The sequence below is a fragment of the Zingiber officinale genome, chromosome 3A, assembly GCF_018446385.1.
Source record: "Zingiber officinale cultivar Zhangliang chromosome 3A, Zo_v1.1, whole genome shotgun sequence".
NCBI classification, from domain to species: domain Eukaryota; kingdom Viridiplantae; phylum Streptophyta; class Magnoliopsida; order Zingiberales; family Zingiberaceae; genus Zingiber; species Zingiber officinale.
The window spans coordinates 51,156,714-51,174,493 of record NC_055990.1 but is presented as its reverse complement, the minus strand read 5'-3'; positions in this window follow the sequence as shown (position 1 = coordinate 51,174,493).

Below are 17,780 nucleotides of genomic sequence, written 5' to 3'. Positions count from 1 at the left end.
TGAATCACGTAATTTTGAAAAATAAATATTTTTCATTTTAAAAACAAAGTGTGTAGCGGAAACATAGAAATTAAACAGAGTAAATAAGAAGACAGAAAACACGGTTGATTTTACTTGGTTCGGAGCCTTCGACGACTCCTACTCCAAGACCTAAGTCCCGCGTACTTATCGATGGGTAATCCACTAAAATACCTCTTCCGGTATCTCCGAAAGAGTGAATTGAGTACAAAGAAATTTGAAACAGGTGCAACACACTGCACTTGTGCTTTTGCAATAATTAAGTACACAAATGAGAATTACCAAACACTCTTCTAGAGATGGTCGGCTTAAGCTCAGTGTTTGGGTAGCTCCTTAGCAGTAGACGAGCATAGCAGTAGAGTTGTAGTAGGAAGCCAGAGCATTTGGAAGTCCAATCAGAAGCGCATATGTTCGTATAAGTGAGTTTTTTCATGGCTTGGGCAAGCACTTCCTTTATTGAGCATGGAAAGCGCCTTTAAAGGCCTTGAAGGTGCCTCCAATGTAGCAAGTTTGATCCCGAACAACTTGGTCCTTATCTTTGACGAAATCTGAACTTTATCTTACGGAAGGCGTTGTCCATGCATTGAAGGCGCCTTCTATGAACAATCCCGAGGTACTTTCAATGCTTGAAGGCGTCTTCTATTCCCTGGAAGGCGCCTTGGGTACTATTCACCTAAGGCTTTTTGTGCTTTTCTTGCCCTGCAAAGCATATTAGTCCAATAAACTAAATAATAACTTGCAAGACAAGTGTTAGCATAATAATTACTGAGTAATAATTAGATCTTATCTTTTCGAGACCAGGATCTAGTTAAGGTCTCAGTTTAGGGATCTGAAATGGACCTAAACTGGACTAATGCCTATTGCCCCTCAACCGGGATGTATTTTCACTGAGTCACTCTCTTCCAATGACTTACCTTTACTTTCCAACTTGCCCACCATGTCATCATGCTAGTTGTCAAGTCCGTAGACCCAACTGGACTTCTGTTGACTGTCAGGTCCTGTGGACCCAATTGGACTTTCTGTCAGATATCTCTTGGTGCGGTTAGCACTAACGGTCGAACTCAGGTTTTGATGAATGACAAAATAAGTTAAGTTAGTTTTGCTGTTGATCTAAAACTCTGATCGAGTGTGCAGGAGAAGCCCAGACAGGTCGACGGGCTGACCGGATGTCTGGCACGAAGCCCAGTTAGGTCGACGGGCCGACCGGATAGCTGGCATGAAGTCCAAATGGGTCGACAGGTTGACTGGACGTTTGGCACGAAATCCAGCTAGGTCGACGGGCTGACCGGATAGCTGGCACGAAGTTCAGACGGGTCGAAGGGCTGACCGGACGTCTGACAGGTAAGTGGAGGTAAGTCACTGGAGGGGAGTGACTGTGAGGACGCGTTCTCGGGAAGGGAACTTAGGCGCCGATCCGACATAGAGCCATCTCGGAACTCTAAGTTGAGATCTTGACTAGATTCCGGTCTCGGAGAGACGGAATCTAATTACTATTTTTCTTATCTATAAAACTGTGCTAAGAATATGTGTTGCAGGGTATAATTGCCTTGGACTAAAGTTTTTCTTGCAGGAAGGAGTCTGCTGGAAAACTTGGGTCCAGGCGCTCGGGAGGTACCCAGGCGCTCAGAGGCAAATTCTATCATCTTTGCGTCGCCGTCACGTGGAGCTTCCTAGTTGGGTCGGCTACGTCATGGTCGAGACACCCTAAAGGTTCCAGGCGCCCCGAGCCTCCTATATAAGGAGGGTCAAAGGCGGAGCTCTGACAACAATCGACAATCAGATCTTCAGTGCTCCTGCGATGCTGCCAAAAGCTCACCGACAAGTTTCTTTTTCTCTCTATTTTAGTTTTCATAATTGTCGATTTTTTTTCTAATAATTCCTGTACTTTCGTTGTAATTCTCATTTCGGATTATTAGTGATTGCCCATCGAAAGCACCCTTGTGTGCGGGCCTTGGAGTAGAAGTTGACACAGGCTCCAAACCAAGTAAAAATTACTTGTGTCATCTTTCTTTACTTTACTTTTTTCTGCTGCGTACTCGTTAATTTTGAATTGATATTCACCCCCCTCTATCGACTCTTTCACGATCCAACAAGTGGTAGTATTAGAGCAGGTACCGCTTTGATTTGGTGCAACCACCAGTCAGACAAGGGGGTGACATTTTTTATTTTTATTTTTCGATTTTTCAGTTTTTCACATAATTCCAAACTGATATTATTACCTTTTTTGGAAATATTTTCTCGTTGCAGTTAATCTAAATTGGTGCAACATCAATTTAGTTTTTTTCTCTATTATTTCTAGTTCCTCCCACACTACTAATCCAAGATCAAGTCTTGGGACTTTGCTTGTCTATCTACTCTCTTGTGTGCAGGATGTTTCAGATCGAAGGCTTTAGTACGGTGTGTCCTCCCCTATTCAACGGGGATGATTTTCCGTACTGGAAGAAAAGGATGGAGGTCTACCTAAAGACGGACTTGGACCAATGGCTCAGCGTCACAAAAGCCTACAGACCACCAGTTGACAACTCCAGAAATCTTCTTGATCCAGAACAATGGACGTCAGACATAAAGAAGAAAGCGTCGACGAAGAACAAGACGATCAACATGCTACAATGTGGACTAACGAGGGAAGAGCTGAACCGAGTAGGACCGCATCAGAACGCGAAAGAACTCTGGGACAAGCTAATCGAGCTGCACGAAGGAACCAGCAACACTAAGGTAACAAAACATGATTTATTATTAAATAAAATATTTAACATAAAAATGTAGGAGGAGAAACGGCAAGTCATCTTCACGCGAGGATCAAAGATATCCTCAATGGGCTTCACGCGATAGGCGACCAGATGGAAAACAGAGATCTGATAAGGTACGCGTTAAACGCATTTCCACGCAATAGTTTGTGGGCATCCATCGTGGATGCCTACAAAATTTCTAAAAATTTATCTAAACTAAAATTAGATGAACTTTTTTGTGAATTAGAACTGCACAAAAAACTAACGCTAGATCCAAGAAAGGTATAGCCTTGTTTGTAGGTTCCTCCAAAGTAAAGAAGAACAAGCCTGAACCTGAAGAAGATTCTGACCAGAACTCTGAAGATGAAGAGCACCTGGTGAACCTGGTAAGGAAGATGTTCACCAGGAGGAAGAGGAGCTTCAACAAGAAGGACCTTCAGAAGATCAATTCTCCAACAGAATCAAGGAATGTGACGTGCTTTGGATGCAACAAGAAGGGCCATTACAAGAATGAGTGCCCGAGATTGAAGAACGATAAACCAAAGAGGACCAAAAAGAAGGCCCTCAAAGCGACGTGGGACGACACCTCCTCGGACGAATCAGAGGTCGAAGATCAGAAGCACCAGAGTCATCTTGCGCTAATGGCCTACGAAGTTGAGTCGGAAGGCGAATCAGAAGACGGGTCCGAACCCGAATCGAGCCACGAGTCCGTACTCATTTCCGAAGGTCCCGAAGAGGTATATCTTAACTTAAATCAAAAATTCTTTAAAATTATTTCGTGTTTGAATAATAAATTAGTTAAATTAGAAAATGAAAACAAAATGCTCCTTGAGGAGAATCAAACCTCAAGGAACAAATTATAAATAATAATCCAACTCAAGATCTAAGACTTGAGGAGGAAAATTTGACACTAAAATTAGAAATTAACAAATTAAAAGATATGTTAAAAGAATTTACAACAAGATCTAAGAACTTAGATCTAATCTTAAATAATCAAAAAGTAATTTATAACAAAACCGGACTTGGCTATAAGTCAAGTTCAAATAAAACATTTAATTCATTAATAACCCAACACAAATCAACAAGAAAAGCTTAGGTTTCGAAAGCGTGCTTAACCACGCAAGTAGGACTTAACCAATATTACATACCTAAAGAAAAAATATACTATCTAAAACCAGATAATTTAAATCAAAAATCTAAATACAAATTTAATCAACAAATTCAAAAACTAAACATTTTAAAACCCACCAAAATTCGGAATATCATGAAGTTAAAGAAATAGACATAAACCAAGAATTAAAAACCAAAAATAAAGGGCAATAATTCAAGGGAGGCTCCAGAATAGCTGACACCTCCAAAACCAATCTACCCGGCAGGGTAATAAAGAATAATTAGAAAAGGTTAAAGTTTAACTTGAAAAATGGTACTGGTGAAGTTTTGGATGATAGAACGTCAGGGAAGCTTAGTCTATGCATGTTTAGGAAGATATGACTTCGACCTGGTGCATTTGGCTAAGTGAAACTGATCGAAGCTACCCTTTATAGATCCTAACCAGTTAGACCAAGATTTTGTACTAAGTCCAGTGGATAGGACTATTTGGAAAACCTCGAAGGCATGGTTACTCTAATAATGTCCAAGTGACTCACCATAGCCCAGAAGTTTATCTAGAGAATGCTTATTTGTTGAACCCAAAGCTAAACCTGAATCTAACACAAAGTTTAAACCAAACCCTGAATTTGAACCTAATTCATCTCATAAAATCATAGGATTCCCTGATTGAAAACGTAGATCGGGCGAGATGACTAAGGAATCAATTAAAATTAAATTTAAAATCAAAATTAAAAAATTTAAATTTATTTTAAAATTAAAACTTAAATTCTTTTTAACTTAAAAATTTATTTCATCAAAATTAAAACTTAAATTCTTTTTAACTTAAAAATATATTTTAAAATTAAAACTTAAATTCTTTTTAACTTAAAAATTTATTAAAACTTAAATTCTTTTTAACTTCAAAATTTATTTTAAAATTAAAACTTAAATTCGTTTTAACTTAAAAATTCATTTTAAGATTAAACTTATTTTTTAAAAACTTAAAAATTCATTTTTTAAACTTAAAAATTCATTTTATAATTAAACTTATTTTTTAAAAAACTTAAAAATTCATTTTAAAATTAAACTTATTTTTTAAAAATTTATTTTAAAATTAAATTTATTTATAAAAAAAATCGGAGTCCGAAACCAGGGGCGGGCGACCCTGGTATTCTCTTCCGAGGCGCTCGGAAGGGACTCCGGGCGCCCCGCCCCAGCCAACCCCGGGCACCCGGGAACGGTCCGGGCGCCCGGAGCCCTCTATAAATAAGGGGGCAGGGGCGCCCTAAGCTTTTGCACCACCTCCCTTCGCTCTTGTTAAGGCTTGTTTTGAGATTTACCGCGAGAGTGATCAAATCTAAAATTTTATTCTACGGTTATTCCGTTGCTGCGAATCAACCAAGGTCGTCATCTCTAAAAATTCTTGTCACGATGCCTCGGTAAAACCTTTCCTCCTAATCTCTTAAATATTTCATTGAGTTATGCCTATTATAGTTTATTCTTAATTATTATTGTAGAAAATGTTCTAGATCTGGTGCTGGGCCCTCGACTGCTAGTATAGACCCTACGTTCCCTACTGATGAACTTAGGATTAAGTTTGAGTCAACTATTTATGTAGCTATTAGGACTAAGTGTCTAGATAGAGAGTTTTTCTTACGTTCTTGTGTTCCAGTTATAGAGGTTATTAGCCACTATAACTTACGGAACCTTGTTTACTATACCAATTCAGTAAACATATATTTATGTGTTGAATTCTATAATAACTTAGTTAGGGTAGATGATCTCACTTATGTTACTAGGGTAGCTGGTATAGATATGACACTATCTCCTACCATTATCCAGGACTTCTTAGGATTACGACCATCTACGTGTCGTTTTCAGTGTTACCCCCCTAGGGATCTACCATTTGGTGATCCCTACTCACACATCACCCTGGATACGATTTATTCGTATTTTTTCGGAGGGGAGCGTGTACCCATCGTCACTATGTTTAGGTCAGTTGGCCTTTGAGTTCATGATTATGCACTCTATTGTTAGGATGTATACTAAAAGTCTAGCTTTTGGTATAAACATTTATCTAGAAATAAGAATCACATTGGTCAAATGTCTACATTTACGATAAATGTAGTTGCTCAATTAATTTATATTGTAGATAACATGGTGTGTGGTGTCACACACAGAAGATCATGTTATCGGTTCCTTATAAATTATAAACAGTAACTCACGACCAAGATGGAAAGGAATGTAATTAGGTATTAGTTTATCTTAACTATATAATTACACTAGTACACTTAGAGTGTATTGAGTAGGACCATTTAAGGTCGTTCCTTTTATACTGACTTTATGAAGGAACAAAAACCTCAGTTATTATGGAAGTGTGTGCTCTTAATCCTAATATAATAACAAGCACATATATTTGATATTTATTTCTTTAATTTATCAATGGGTGAGATTTAGTTCGATAAATCAATAAGCCCGATAAGTTGGGAAATGATATCACTTATAGTGTGTGTTGTTGATTATAGAAGGAAACTGTGTCCTAGTGATCTAGGTTGAGAATGTCCCCAAGAGGAGCTCATAAGGATTGTCATGTTAAACCCTGCAGGTGGACTTAGTCCGACATGACGATAAGGTTGAGTGGTACTATTCTTGGATTAAGATATTAATTAAATGAGTTGTCAGTAACTCACTTAATTAGTGGACATTTGACATCTTAAACACAGGGAGACTAACACACTCATAATAAGAAGGAGCCCAAAAATGTAATTTGGGATTGGTGCGGTAGTTCAATAATAATTCTCTAGTGGAATGAATTATTATTTTTAAAATTAAGTTGTGTGTTCGGGGCGAACACGGGATGCTTAATTTTATCGGGAGACCAAAACCAATTCCTCCTCTCGGTCTCTATCGTAACCTCTTATTTATAGAGCATTCTACCCACCTATACCCACCTTCGTACCCATGATGTAGGGGTCGGCCAAGCTAGCTTGTGGTTCAAGCTAGGGCCGGCCAAGCCTTGATTCATGGGTGGTCGGCCCCCATTAAATTTAAAAGAATTTTAATTTTGAATTTTTCTTATGTGGAAGATATAATTTATTGGAGAGAATTAAAATTAAAATATCTCTTTTACAAAAGATTAAGAAAAGAGATTAGATCTCTTTCCTTATTTGTAGATAGGAAAGATATTTTATTTTTTCTCTTTGTAAATTATTCACATGTTGAAAAATTAAAATTATAGAAATTTCTTTTTATCAACCATGAAGTGATTTTAAAGGGGAATTTTATTTTTTAAAATTTCCGAAGACAAATAAGGAATTTTAATTGTTGATTGAAATTGCTTTGTTTGCCCTTGTTGATGTGGCCGGCCAAGACATGGAGTTTTAAGAAATTTTGTTTAATTTTTCTTAATTAATTCATGTCAAAGAAAGTTAAGAAAATTTTATTGTAATTAAATTTCCTTATTTACCAAAGCTAAGGAATATAAAAGAGGGGGTTGGGGTGCCTTCATGAGGAACAACCTCTATTCTTTTCCTCTTTCTCTTCTTTGGTTTTGGTGGACGGCCCTATTTCTCTCCTCTCCTCTTGTTGGCCGAAACCTATCTTCATGGTGGAGCTCTTGTTTATGGCCGAATCAAGGAAGGAGAAGAAGAAGAGAAAGCAAGCCTCGTCTCTAGCATCCCTTGGAGCATTGGTGGTGGCCGAAATCTAGAAGAAAGAAGGAAGGTGGAAAGGTGGTTCTCATCTCGGAAGATCGTTGCCCACACAACGTCCGAGGTTAGAAGAGGAATACGGTAGAAGATCAAGAGATCTTTGTCTTCAAAAAGAAAGGTATAACTAGTAATGTTTTTCCGCATCATGCTAGTTTTATTTCTTTGTAAAAATACCAAATACAAGAGGCATGCGATTCTAGTATTTCGAATTTGTTTTCGATGTTGTGTTCTTTTGTTTTTTTCTTTTCCTTGTGATTTGATTGTTCTTTTTGGTTGACCTAAAGTTATTTAAGGAAATTAAATATTAGCTTTCCTTAAAAGGCTTTGTCTAGTCGGTGGTGGTTGCTCCCATATCCAAGAAGGCCATGTGCCTCGCCACGTCAGTACTGGAAGCCAATTTTGGAAATTAATATTTAATAGAATTAATAACCTAGGTGATTTGGATCGAAAGTGTTAAGTTCTGCAGGAGATCCAAGTCTAAACCTAAAAGAACAAATAAATTAAACTTAGGATCAAATGTGTTAAGTTCCGCAGACGATCCAAGTTTAATTTAAAAGAACACATGGTAGCTAGGAAAAGGTTCAGACCTTTGTATAAAATTTTGTACAGTGGAACCATTAGGTTTTTCGAGTAGCAACCAACATCTATAGGGTCTTAGTTTACTGCATATTACCACTATCCACTCGGGACATAGCGATGATGCGTCTATTCCATTCCTTTCTTTTGTACGCACTTTCCCATAGATTAGATATAGATATTAGTCTACATATATTTCAGACCATTATCTACGCAGCTGGATATGCCACCAGCGCTCGAGTTCATATGTCGTATTGTCATATTCTGACGACATATTTCGCCCACCTACATATTGACGTCACCCGAGGTAATGTTCGGGCCATGACTGAGTTTAATGTCATAGGACCTAGGAGTTTCTCATTAGCAGGTGCCCACATAGATGATGATGATGGCGTCATGTCTTGGCAGAGGGGGCCACAACACCGGCCAGACCGAGATGCCTAGGAGGCGGCAGAGCATGATGAGTTTATGGTTGCGCTATTCGGCGAGGATGCTTCGGCTCCGGTACCACCTCCACCTCCAGGCCGAGCACCTCGTCCTGCACATCACACTCTAGGCGATCGAGTTACTAGACTCGAGCTATCCATGACGAGTCTTCGACAGGAGGTCTCCGACCTGAGACGCGACGTGAGACAGGATATTTCAGACCTTCGACGTGATCTATCCAATTCCCGCGAGGATGCCCGGGCTCGTCACACTGAGCTGATCGAGATGTTCCGTTCTTTCAGAGCCGGACCACCCGGATCACACCCCTCCTCCTCATCTTGATAGACATCCCGACCACTATGTGCATTTCATCATGATCATTGTACCTTGACTTTGACTTTGAGTTATGATATTCTGGACTACATTTACTTAGGTGTATATTAACTTTGAAAATGATTTAGTCTGTTGTGCCTAATAGATTAGGAATTTTAAAATTATTTTCAAAAATAAGCACTTTCAAATTCTAAGGTAAAATATTTTTATGTTTTCAAAATTTCCTATTTTTAGAATTTCAAAACAGTTTTAGCCTTAGACTAGAAATTTTTTTTAGAAATCATGTTCCCCTAGGGCTAGTATTTGAGCATCTCACCAACACCCTAGGATTCCCTTGTTTGTGATTGCCAAACATAGAAAGGGGTGAGATGCATAGGCAGATTGCCTGGACTTAAGATGCTTATGTCAGTGCATCGATGTAAGTCTGGGCATTAAATGCTAAACAGACATTAATCAAATTAAGTCATTCAGTTTAATTAAACACTAACTGATGCTTAGACTTAACTTGACTAACCAAGTGAAAGCTGCTATCCTCTAATAGTCAGTGAGTAGCTAACTGGTTAGACAGATTTAACAATGTCAGGTTGAGGGGGAGCAATAATTATTTTCACACTTTTTTTTAAATATTTTCTTGAAATTAGGTTTTGGAAAATATTCTTCTAAAAATGTTTTAGAAACCTAACCTTTGTAAAACCAAGTTTTATATTAATTTTTTTTTTGTATGTTATAAACTTAGTTCTTGAAACTATGATTTTTCAAACTTAATGTTGAAAATTAATTTAAGAAAATAGAAACTTAGTTTTGCAAATTAGATTTCACAAACTTAACAAATTAGATTTTTGAATTTTACCTGTTTTTTGAAAATTTTACTTTTGTAAAATTATCTTTTAAAAATGTTTCAAGTTCAAGTTTATTTTGAAAATTTTAGAACATATAAACTTATATTTGAATTTTTAGATTTTTTTTTAACTTATACTTAAAAAATTAGCTTTTATAAATTTATGATTGTAATAATTATCTTTTGAAAATTAATCTGCAAACTTACTATTAAGATATGTTACTAAATTAGTTATCTTTCTAACTTAGTCATTTTTCAAAACTTAGCTATTTTGAAAAAGTTATTAAAAATTACTCTTTCTAAGTTATCTTTCTTATAACTTAGCCATTTTGAAAAGGATAAGAGATACTTTTTAAAGCAAAATTTCTAATTATTTAACTCCCCCGAGTCAATCTGACTTATTTTTTTTCAATTGTCCATATTCTTTATTGAATTTTTTTTTGTGTTTTTAATATGTTTGTGTTTGATGAATGCCAAAGGGGGAGGGTTAGGTGGTTAGGTTAGCTAAAATAAATTTGAAATAAAAACTAACTTAAAAACCTGTCAATGCTTGTTTTAACTTGCATTTTACACTAACTTAACCAAGTTGTCATTCCATCAAAAAGGGGGAGATTGTTGGTGCGGTTAGCACTAATGGTTGAACCCAGGTTTTGATGAATGACAAAATAGGTTAAGTTAGTTTTGTTGTTGATCTAACACTCTGATTGAGTGTGCAGGAGAAGCCCGGACAGGTCGACGGGCTGACCGAATGTCTGGCATGAAACCCAGCTAGGTCGACGGGCCGACCGGATAGCTGGCACAAAGTCCAAATGGATCGACAGGCTGACTGAACGTTTGGCACGAAGTCCAGCTAGGTCGACAGGTTGACCGGATAGCTGGCACGAAGTCCAGACGGGTCGAAGGGTTGACCGGACGTCTGACAGGTAAGTGGAGGTAAGTCACTGGAGGGGAGTGACTGTGAGGACGCGTTCCCGGGAAGGGAACTTAGGCGCCGATCCGGCATAGAGCCATCTCGGAACTCTAACTCGAGATCTTGACTAGATTCCGGTCTCGGAGAGACAGAATCTAATCACTATTTTTCTTATCTATAAAACTGTGATAAGAATCTGTGTTGCAGGGTATAATTGCCTCGGACTAAAGTTTTTCTTGCAGAAAGGAGTCTGTGGAAAACTTGGGTCCGGGCACCCAGGAGGTACCCAGGCGCCCGGAGGCAAATTCTATCATCTTCGCATCGTCGCCAAGTGGAGCCTCCTGGTTGGGTCGACTACGTCATGGTCGAGGCACCCTGAAGGTTCCAGGCGCCCCGAGCCTCCTATATAAGGAGGGTCAAAGGCGGGAGCTCTGACAACAATCGACAATCAGATCTTCAGTGCTCCTGCGATGCTACCAAAAGCTCACCGACAAGTTTCTTTTTCTCTCTGTTTTAGTTTTCATAATTGTCGGCTTTTTTTTCTAATAATTCCTGTACTTTCGTTGTAATTCTCATTTCGGATTATTAGTGATTGCCCACCGAAAGTACCCTTGTGTGCGGGCCTTGGAGTAGGAATTGACACAGGCTTCGAACCAAGTAAAAATTACTTGTGTCATCTCTCTTTACTTTACTTTTTTCTGCTGCGTGTTCGTTAATTTTGAATCGATATTCACTCCCCTCTATCGACTCTTCACGATCCAACAATATCAAGTCGGCTCGTTGACCTATCTGGACTTCGCACTAGCTATCCGGTCCCATGGACCTAGCTGGGTTTTAGCCTGGTGTCAGGTCCTCCAGACCTATCAACTCTGCACACTTACTAAAGCACTTAGATCACAACAACATCTAACTTAACTCACTTGTCATTCATCAAAACCTAAATTAGATCGTTAGTATAAATTGTGTGTTGTGTGTGTGTGTATATATATATATATATATATAGAGAGAGAGAGAGAGAGAGAGAGAGATTATACACTAGACAACTCACGTTGTGCGACTATGCATGATTTATCATAATAGTAATTTTTTTTTCTTACTATAGCAATTACCCAGTTAGATTTAAATATTAAGTCTATGTTTGTCATAACTGCAATGATGTAAGTCTGTGTTATAGTAGCTACGGACTAGTAGTTGTTATAATGTTAAGTCTATGTTGTAGTAACTACAGAACTGTAACTGCTACAATATTAAGTCTATCTTGTAGTTACAAAATTGTAACTGCTACAATGTATTTATGATTTGTTTACTTATGTTGTAGTAATTACAAATTCGTAGCTGCTAAAATATGGTCATGATTTGTTTGCTTATATTGTTGCAAGTACGAGCTACTATAATATTAAGTTTGTATTGTAACAACTATGGATCCATAGTTATTATAATGTGATCATTATTTTAATCAATCATATTACAATAGCTATGAGTCCATAATTACTATAATAGAGATTTAATATTATAACATGTATATAGTCATAATTGTTATAATACACTTAATATTTTAAATTTAACGGGATGGTGTTACAGTAAAAAAAGATAAAAAAATAAAAATCTACTACCGTAAAAATGACGCATATCCTACAACGAGGATTATTTTTGTAAACTAAATTCAACCAATGTCCAAATTTAAATTCTTTATACTCTTGCATATACAAAGTCTTTCTAGTCTATCATTCGAAGTTGATTCGATATCTCATGCAATTTTGATTTAAAAAGTGAAAGTTAGGAAAATGTTTGCGTTGTTATTTTAAAGTTTGAAAGCTCAAACTTTAGCATTAGAAGACAAAAACAGTGGCATTTTCGTCTATGTAAACAAAATTTGATGATAAAAAAAAATATTTTATTTTATAGAGATAAAACGGTATGATTTGATTAAAATACATCGATTATTGCTTGGGTCAATGGTCAATGGTCAATGGTCACTGGTCACTGGTCACTGGTCACGGAATGGTAGCATTCATGCTTATCCTGCTACCTTCATATAACTTTCTAATTTGTCTTCATCCCAATTCAACTCTTAACAGTGTTCATGTGACTAGGTCACGTTCCAGTTACATTAAAATACCTGACACTGTTTCTTTCAAAATATTGAATTTTTATTTGAAACAGTCTGTCAATTAGAAAGCGATATTCAGATATTTAATTTTCTGTAGTACGAATATTATTTTTTCTTTATAAAAAATTGCAGCCACATTTGAAAAGTAAAAGCATGAAACGTAATATAGCATTTAGCAAATGGATTGGTTGTCCAAAATTTGACTTTGAAATTAAGAGCTAGATTTGAGGGTCTGACTCGGTTGATCAAGATATTTCATCACAATACGTCAATATTAATGTATAAGATTTGACTACGACGTCTTAGCCACATCGAGCGATTTAAGTTTTTTTTTTTTGGTATTGAAAATTGAGGCCTATCATTATCATTAAATAAATGAGAAAGGAACTGATGTGTCATGTAGTGATGAAATTATAAATTAGGCTCTAGATTTATTCGGCAAATGAATGAGAGAAAAATCATTTAGTTTCAGAATTAATTGGAGGATGAAGTTTAAACATCTAAATTATTAAAAAAATTGAGGATCTTATCCCTAATTGATGGTATCAATCAACTACTTTTCTATATAAAAATATTGTGATCTAAATGCAAATAGGATTAGCAATAGGAGATACGCCTCCTTTTGCAATAATTCATTTTTCTCCTTGAAATGATAAAATTATTATCGTGTATAATTTCAAGGTCACATGATCGAGTAAAAAATAAAATAGGAAGTACTTAGCGTTAATATGAGATTACTATTGGACACAAATATCGAAGATATACAGGATATTAGTTGAATTTAAATACTCGAATTAAATTTAACTTACAGCTGAGATGACCTGATCTAATAATCTCAGGCTGTCAGCAGGGGCTAGTTTCTAGCAAGTGATGAAGGCAGGTTACACCGGGTTGATAGAGCGGACTGAGCGGCAGGACAGGCAGGTCAGCCGAGCAGACAGTTTGTGCAGGAAGATCAGCAGAGCAGGTAGATCGACTGATCAGGATTTAAAGTCGAGCGGTCGAGTAGACTGACCGAGCAATGCAGACAGGTCGGGCTGTCAGAGAGGTGGCCTAGGTCGAGCAGATAGATCGGGCGACAGACAGGTCGAGCTGTTAGAGAGGTCGGCCGGGTCGAGCAGACAGACCGGGTGAGAGACAGGTCGGGCTGTCAAAGAGGCCGGCCGGGTCGAGCAGACAGACCGGATGACAGACAGGTCGGGCTATCAAAGAGGCCGGCCGGGTCGAGCAGATAGATCGAGTGAAGTAGACAGGTCAAGCTGGCAAGCCGGGCGAAGATCCCGAGCGGGCAGAGAAGTCTGTCGGTCTGATAAAGAGACCGACCGGGCGAGCTGACTGAGGCATGCGAATCGCAGTTTCCTTGAAACAGATTCGCCTATCTCCGGTTGTGCTTCGAGGCTTACAAGAATTGTCTGTTTCCTAGGATATAACGACCGACCGTGAATCTGACCAAGCACCAGTGGTACCCGAATGCTACCACGGACACTCCGAGTAGGAGATGCACGACAGAGGAGGAGGAAGAAAAGTGGATTGTGTTGGATCTAAGGGATTAAATATGATGTTGGGTAGTCAAAGACCCAACAATGATAGATCGAGTTTGGGATACCGATCTAGTCCCTCCAAGGCCAAAAGGAGACCATGTGTTAGGGTGGCACATGATAAGGGCAAGGGAGAGTCATCTAAAGCCAATGAGAAGAAATAAGCTAGGGTTGCATATGATTATGACAAGGATGATGTGTCCAAGGTGCAGCACTGTGGTTTAGCCATAATGGAGAAAGCATCTAAGAAGATGGCTAAGGTTAAGAGCTCTAGGGGGAGCTCAAAGAGTCAAATTGGGACCCATGGTCAATGGATTTCAGGTGGGTATTACTTGGGAGTCTAGAGAAGCCATGGAGTGTGCCAAATGGTTTGAAGACAGACTTGAGTCTCAAACCTAGGGATTTGGCACACATAGTTTGTGTTTCATGCAAGAAATATGACATTTGGGTTAATATAACATGATAAATGGTTTTGGATGTATAGATGCCATATAAACCAATGCTAGGGATGCATTGTGGGTTGGTATGGGCAAATACATCAAGAAGAAGCCAAAACTAGGACTTTAGGTCGAGGTTCAATTGAACCATTTAGCTAGTTTTGGATTTTGTGTCAATCTTGGGATTGGTGATAGATACATTTTGTAATGTATTTTTCCCAAGTAGACAAGGGTACAATAGACCTCTCCACAAAATTTTAGGATTTTTGGAGGTCTAGGGAATTTCTGGTGTATTTCTGAAGTTGGCCTGAAAAGGCTGATTTTTTCAGAAATAAGGTACCAGTCGACTGATACAGATACCAGTCGACTGGTAACAGTATTTTTGAGCACAGAATGTCTCTGTAAGCTCATTTTGACGAGGGTAGTCGACTGGTACTGACACCAGTCGACTGGTAACAGTATATTTCGACCACAGAATGGTTCTGTAAAGTTGTGTCGAAGGGGACAGTCGACTGGCACTTAGGGCAGTCGACTGATACCGGTCTGAAATTGTTTTCAGCATTGGTTTGTGACCATGTCAACTTGCTTAGATGTATGGGATCCAAAGGGGATTAATACATGAGTTTAGGGTCAATTTAGATGACAAGTTTTCAACAATTGGGATATTGTTGGAGAACTTTTTGGATGTTAGGCAAAGGGGGAGAAGTAAGGTTTAGTTGGGAAAACCTGAAAGTGCCTTTGAGTAGGGGGAGCCTTGGGATAGGTTCTTAAAAAGCCCTGTGGGAAAATCCTAGCTCAATGGGGAGCTTAGGTGTAGGGGAGCCTTGTGATAGGTTCCAATGCTTGGTGCATTGTTTCGGCGGTTGCCAAGTGTGTAGCCTTGGCAATGTAAGTCTATTTGGCGGTGTAAGTCCAAGTGTGTAGCCTTGGCATCGTAAGTACATTTGTTTTAGCATATTGTTTTGCTATTTGTTTTCCCTAACTTAAACGTATTGCCAAACACCAAAAAGGGGGAGATTGTTGGAGCAATCCCAATGGTTCGTGGGACCCTGTGTTTTGGTGTTTGGGCAAAGGGTTTAAGTTAGGTTTACCCTTGTTATTTGATATGTGTACTTGAGTTGTGCAGGACTGCAGGTGACACATGTGACTCATGTTGACGGCTTCGGGTCTGGTGAAGGATGGAGCATCCGAGGGACCGTGGACAAGGCAGTGAGGACAAGGGCCGAGGGAAGCAACTTCGAGGCATACGCGAAGGATGGCATTGGGGACGAGCCGCGGGCTTGGATGCATCCGAGGGACGAGAGCCAAAGGAAGTAAGCTTGAAGGCAAAAGGTCAAGGCTGCAAAAGAAGAGTCAAATGAGTCGTGAGGGTACGAGTGCATGAGAGATTGTACTCGGAGTAAAATCATAGTTTTAGGGTTTTACTGTAGTCGCACTGTAGAAGTTGTTGTAGCGTACTGTAGCAGTACTGTAGCGCACTGTAGCAGTCGACTGGTGATGGATCAGTCGACTGATGCACTGTAGCATAGCCGTTGAAAGAGCCGTTGGGCTGGCACCAGTCGACTGGTGCAAGGACCAGTCGACTGGTAACGGGCAAATCAGGTTCTGATTTGTTCTAAGCTCTATAAGAAGGAGCTTGGTATGGCCGGCCAAGGTGACGAAATTAGACTTGGTTAAAGCCTAATTAGTAGTCACCAAAGTGCTCAAGGTTCCCTGTGTCCAAGTGTTGTTGGTAAGTGTTGTGGTGAGGTTTCTCCACCCACATGGAGGTTGAGCTAGCCGGAGTTTCCGGGGACTAATCCACCGACGGATTGAGGGATCGTCCACCTTACGGACACGTCGTGGAGTAGGAGCATCATCTCCGAACCACGTTACATCGAACATGTTAGCGGTTTAATTTGCATTTCCTTTCTTTGTCTTGTATTTAGTTTAGCTTGTTTGTTTGTATTTGTATTCCGCTGCACAAGCTAACAATAGAGTAGGAAGCTAACGATTTGGGGGTGCCGTCTATCCAACCCTCCCTTCAAGCCGACCACTGATCCTCCAACAGATTGCTTTGTTTGTTGTGTTTTTCTCTGCCTATGATCGGAGCCTCCTTATATAGGAGTCTGGATCAATGGCCAGAGTTGATGATCTTAATGGTCATATTATTAGCCGAGCAATGAAACGACCACCGTTTCACTCATTATTATTCGATCGGTTTTATTTTACATTAATCTCAAATTTAATGTAATCACCGTTTCACTCATTATTATTCGGTCGCTTGAGCAAATTTTGCCTCGACCGGTTTGGTATTCGTGTGCGCACACGAGTTAACTTGGTTTAGTACAATCCGAATCCTAGATTTGCACCCTCTGCACACCACGCGTGAGAGAAAACCTCTCCCCATGCATTTGTTCATGTCCTCAATATATGTGAATCAATATAAATCAACAAAATTACCTTGAAACTTTTTAATATAGAATTAAAGTCTCATTCATAATATATTTTTTTTTCTCTTTTATTTTTTTCTCCATTCACTTATTCAACAATGAGTGTATTGATATAGCTTTTTAAAAAATTGCAGTCATATTGAAAAGTAAAAGTATGAAACGTAATATAGCATTTGGCAAAGGGATTGGTTGTGCTAAATTTGACCTTTAAATTAAGAGCTAGATTTGAGGGGTTGACTCGGTCGATCGATATATGCCATCACAATAAGTAAATATTATTCTATAAGATTTGACTAGTCTTACCACATCAAGTGATTTTTTGTTGTTTTTTTTTGGCATTGGAAATTAAAGCTTATCCGTATCATTAAATACAGGGACAAAATACTTTAAAAAATAAATAAGAGGATAAGCTTAGTTACCTAAATTATTAAAAAACATTAAAAATCTTATCCCTAATTGATGATACCAATCAACTACTTTACTATATAAAAATAATTGTAATTTATATGCAAAGAGGAATGGCAACAGGAGAAACGTCTCTTTAGCAATACTTCATTTTCCGATAAAACACTTTGACGATTCATCAGGAACTCCGTCGCCGCCCGCGGAGCACGGTGCGATGGTAAGAGCAATA